The following is a 5,804-nucleotide window of genomic DNA, read 5'->3' as shown; positions in this document are numbered from 1 at the left end:
ACAATGTTGCTGTTCAATGTTGCTGTACAATGTAGCTGTACAATGTTGCTGTACAATGTTACTGTACAATGTTGCTGTACAATGTTTCTGTAGAATGTAACTGTACAATATTTCTTTACAATGTTACTGTACAATGTTACTGTACCATGTTACTGTACAATGTTGCTGTACAATGTTGTTGTACAATGTTGCTGTACAATGTTTCTTTACAATGTTACTGTACAATGTTACTGTACAATGTTGCTGTACAATGTTGCTGTACAATGTTGCTGTACAATGTTGCTGTACAATGTTACTGTACAATGTTGCTGTTCAATGTTTCTGTACAATGTTGCTGTACAATGTTGCTGTACAATGTTACTATACAATGTTGCTGTACAATGTTTCTTTACAATGTTACTGTACAATGTTGCTGTACAATGTTTCTGTACAATGTAACTGTACAATGTTTTCTGTACAATGTTGCTGTTCAATGTTGCTGTTCAATGTAGCTGTACAATGTTACTGTACAATGTTGCTGTACAATGTTGCTGTACAATGTTTCTGTACAATGTTTCTGTACAATGTTGCTGTACAATGTTGCTGTACAATGTTGCTGTACAATGTTACTATACAATGTTGCTGTACAATGTTTCTTTACAATGTTACTGTACAATGTTGCTGTACAATGTTTCTGTACAATGTAACTACATGTGCTGTGTCAATGTTGCTGTCAATGTAGCGTACATGTTACTGTACAATGTAGCTGTACAATGTTGCTGTACAATGTTTCTGTACATTGTTCTGTACAATGTTGCAATGTCAATGTTGTGACAATTTCGTACAACGTTGCTGTACATTGTTGCTGTACAACGTTCTGTAAATGTTCGTTGTACACAATGTTGCTAGTACAATGTTGATGAAATGATTCTGTACAATGATTCTGTACAATGTTCTGTACAATGTTGTGTTGTATTACAGTTGTTGCTGTAAATGTTCTGTACAACGTTGCTGTATAACGTAGTTGTACAATGTTTCTGACATATGTTGTACAGTGTTTCTGTCAATGTTGCTGATGACAATGTTTCTGTACAATGTTGCTGTACAATGTTTGTAAAGTTTCTGTACAATGTGCTGTACAATGTTGCTTTAGTACTACAGACTGTAATTGTACAATGTAGCTGTACAATGTTGCTGAACAAATCTGATTCGTACAATGTTGCTGTACAATGCTTCTGTATCAATGTTGCTGTACAATGATGCTTAACAATGTTGCATGTACAATGTTCTGTATAATGTTGCTGTACAATGTTTCTTTAACAAGTTACTGTACAATGTTCTGTACAAGTGTAGCTGTACAATGTTCTGTTAATGTTGCTGTTCAATGTGCTGTACAATTTACTGTACAATGTTTGCTGTACATGTTGCTGTACAGTAGTTGCTGTACAATGTTTCTGATACTGTTCTGTACATGTTGCTGTACAATGTTGCTGTACAATGTTGCTGTACAATGTTGCTGTACAATGTTGCTGTACAATGTTGCTGTACAATGTTGCTGTACAGTGTTACTGTACAAGTTGCTGTACAATGTTACTGTAACATGTTTGCTGTACATGTTGCTGTACAATGTTGCTGTACATGTTGCTGTACAATGTGCTGTACAATGTTGCTGTACAATGTGTTACATGTACTGTACAATTTCTGTACAGTGTGCTGTACAATGTTGCTGTACAATGTTTCTGTATAATGTTGATGTACAATGTTTCTTTACAATGTTACTGTACAATGTTTCTGTACAGTGTTTCTGTACAATGTTACTGTGCAATGTTGCTGTTCAATGTAGCTGTACAATGTTTCTGTACAATGTAGCTGTACAATGTTACTGTACAATGTTTCTGTACAATGTTACTGTACAATGTTACTGTACAATGTTGCTGTTCAATGTTGCTGTACAATGTAGCTGTACAATGTTGCTGTACAATGTTACTGTACAATGTTGCTGTACAATGTTTCTGTAGAATGTAACTGTACAATATTTCTTTACAATGTTACTGTACAATGTTACTGTACCATGTTACTGTACAATGTTGCTGTACAATGTTGCTGTACAATGTTGCTGTACAATGTTTCTTTACAATGTTACTGTACAATGTTACTGTACAATGTTGCTGTACAATGTTGCTGTACAATGTTGCTGTACAATGTTGCTGTACAATGTTACTGTACAATGTTGCTGTTCAATGTTTCTGTACAATGTTGCTGTACAATGTTGCTGTACAATGTTACTATACAATGTTGCTGTACAATGTTTCTTTACAATGTTACTGTACAATGTTGCTGTACAATGTTTCTGTACAATGTAACTGTACAATGTTTTCTGTACAATGTTGCTGTTCAATGTTGCTGTTCAATGTAGCTGTACAATGTTACTGTACAATGTTGCTGTACAATGTTGCTGTACAATGTTTCTGTACAATGTTTCTGTACAATGTTGCTGTACAATGTTGCTGTACAATGTTGCTGTACAATGTTCTATACAATGTTCTGTACAATGTTCTTTACAATGTTCTGTACAATGTTCTGTACAATGTTACTGTACAATTTACTGTACAATGTTGCTGTTCAATGTTGCTGTTCAATGTAGCTGTACAATGTTACTGTACAATGTTGCTGTACAATGTTGCTGTACAATGTTTCTGTACAATGTTTCTGTACAATGTTGCTGTTCAATGTTGCTGTTCAATGTTGCTGTACAATGTTACTGTACAATGTTGCTGTACAATGTTTCTGTACAATGTTTCTGTACAATGTTGCTGTTCAATGTTGCTGTACAATGTTGCTGTACAATGTTGCTGTACAATGTAGCTGTACAATGTTTCTGTACAATGTTTCTGTACAATGTTGCTGTTCAATGTAGCTGTACAATGTTGCTGTACAATGTTGCTGTACAATGTTGCTGTACAATGTAGTTGTACAATGTTTCTGTACAATGTTGCTTTCAATGTTTCTGTACAATGTTGCTGTACAATGTTGCTGTACAATGTTTCTGTACAATGTTGCTGTACAATGTTGCTGTACAATGTTGCTGTACAATGTTTCTGTACAATGTTGCTGTTCAATGTAGCTCTACAATGTTACTGTACAATGTTGCTGTACAATGTAGCTGTACAATGTTGCTGTACAATGTTTCTGTACAATGTTTCTGTACAATGTTTCTGTACAATGTTGCTGTTCAATGTAGCTGTACAATGTTGCTGTACAATGTTGCAGTACAATGTAGCTGTACAATGTAGCTGTACAATGTTTCTGAACAATGTTTCTGTACAATGTTGCTGTACAATGTTACTGTACAATGTTTCTGTACAGTGTTGCTGTACAATGTTTCTGTTCAATGTTGCTGTACAATGTTACTGTACAATGTTTCTGTACAGTGTTACTGTACAGTAACGTTGCTGTACAATGTTTCTGTATACTGTTTCTGTACAGTGTTGCTGTACAATGTAGCTGTACAATGTTGCTGTACAGTGTTTCTGTACAATGTTGCTGTACAATGTTACTGTACAATGTTTCTGTACAGTGTTACTGTACAGTAACGTTGCTGTACAATGTTTCTGTATACTGTTTCTGTACAGTGTTGCTGTACAATGTTGCTGTACAGTGTTGCTGTACAATGTAGCTGTACAATGTTGCTGTACAATGTAGCTGTACAATGTTGCTGTACAATGTAGCTGTACAGTGTAGCTGTACAATGTAGCTGTACAATGTAGCTGTACAATGTTGCTGTACAATGTTTCTGTACAATGTAGCTGTACAATGTTGCTGTACAATGTAGCTGTACAATGTAGCTGTACAATGTTGCTGTACAATGTAGCTGTACAATGTTGCTGTACAATGTTACTACCAATGTTGCTGTACGTTGTTGATGTACAATGTTTATTTTGACAAGACAAGGTGAGCTATTGCCTAATTAAAATTCAATTATTTCTTGTTTCCTTTCGTTTTATTCTATTTTTGCTAATGAAGTTCTCAAAATTCTTTTAAAGGCATAATAATCGGTCGTTCCCGATGGATAAGCCATTAGGTCAATACGTGACATATAATTCCTTTTAGAATGATCTGAATTATTTTCAATTTTTGTGCCCGAAAATTTAAAATGTTACTGGGCTTGATCTGATATTACATTCAAATCATACAGTTTTAATAGATATTTGTCATTTTGATATATGATTAAATACATAATTATATACATTTGAGTTTTAAGTTATCAAGATATCTCCTTACGCCTAATTCCTTTAAAACCTGCGCAGGGCACGCAACCAGTACGACGCATTATAATTTTATGAAAGTTTGACATATCACCGTATCAACAGTTATTAGATACTTTCAATGTGGTTTCATTTGAAGTGAAATAAAACTACTTTTACGTTAGCCAGTATCACTATAAATACAGTATAATGAAGTAAAAAGTAACAGAATCGTGGCCTTTGTTCCTTAAAAAAATGTTTGTAACGTTTCTATGCGTTTACATGAAATGAATGAGTTGAAAGTGCAAATGTTCATAGCTTTATATTGAACTTAGTTGTAACTTACGCAGACTTACAGAGTTACGGTTCTTTACTTATAGACATAAAATAACTCCTGTCCCTGCCACTAAATCATGTCCATGACAGGAACATGTTATAGCTTTAAATTCTCTCTACATTTTCTTGATAATTTCCATATCTATCCTTGATTATTTACTTAATCGTTTGATAACATCTCCTTGTTAAACAAGATTGACAATTATGATTTACCCGGAGGACATTGTTTTAAACAATTATTGGACGAAAATGTCAATTCTGCGCGAAATGGCTTGTAAAAACGTTGTAATATTTTACAGATTGTTTTTATTGCTTCACACTGATGCGAGAGATTTTCACGAATAACTACAAAAGAATACAACCACTTAGAATGAATTTGCAATCTGGGATTAATAGAGATTTTTTTGTATACATTTTTTATCATTCAAAATGCTTTCTTTCTTGATATTGATGTTGTTGATCCTGTTTTTAGCTCACCTGTCACTATTTTGTTTTGTGAACATGATAGAGACCACATTTTGCAATCAATTTTAATCAAACTTGCACACAATTTGTATTGGCATAATAATTCGGGTCCTTTCGAAAACTGGCTAGATTCTATCATGGGTTTGAGAGTTATGACCCCTTAAAGGGCCAAAATGTGCTATTTTGGCTTTTGCAGCCATATAGAGACTTCATTTATGGTTTGATCGGATACAAACTTGCAAAATATCTTTAACAATAGATCTTGGATTCCATGATGAATCTGTCAGACCCAATCATAGGTTCCGGAGTCACGTCCCCTGACTGACCTCTGAAGTAGCCAAAATTTGTTAATTTTTACCTTGTGAACAGGATAGAAATGATATTTTATATTTGATTTTAACCACACTTACATACAACTTAAGTCACAATAAGATCTCGGTTCCTTTCGAAAACCGGCTAGATTCAATAATGGGTTCTAGAGTTACTCCATTTTGGCCCTTTCAGCCATATACAGGTTTCATTTATGCTTTGATTTGATACAAACTTGCATAGAATGTTTATCTTGATAATTTCTGGGCCAAGTTTGAAACTGGGTCATGTGGGGTCAAATACTAGGTCGCCAGGACAAATCAAAGAAAAAAGCTTGTTAACACCATAGAGGCCACATTTATGACCTTATATTCATGAAACTTGGTCACAATGTTTATCCTGATAATTCCTATGCCAAGTTCAAAACTGGGTCGTATGGGATCAAAAACTAGGTCACCAGGTCAAATCAAA

Source organism: Mercenaria mercenaria, chromosome 7 (genome assembly GCF_021730395.1).
Source record: "Mercenaria mercenaria strain notata chromosome 7, MADL_Memer_1, whole genome shotgun sequence".
In the NCBI taxonomy this organism is placed as follows: Eukaryota; Metazoa; Mollusca; class Bivalvia; order Venerida; family Veneridae; genus Mercenaria; species Mercenaria mercenaria.
This window is presented reverse-complemented; position numbering follows the sequence as displayed.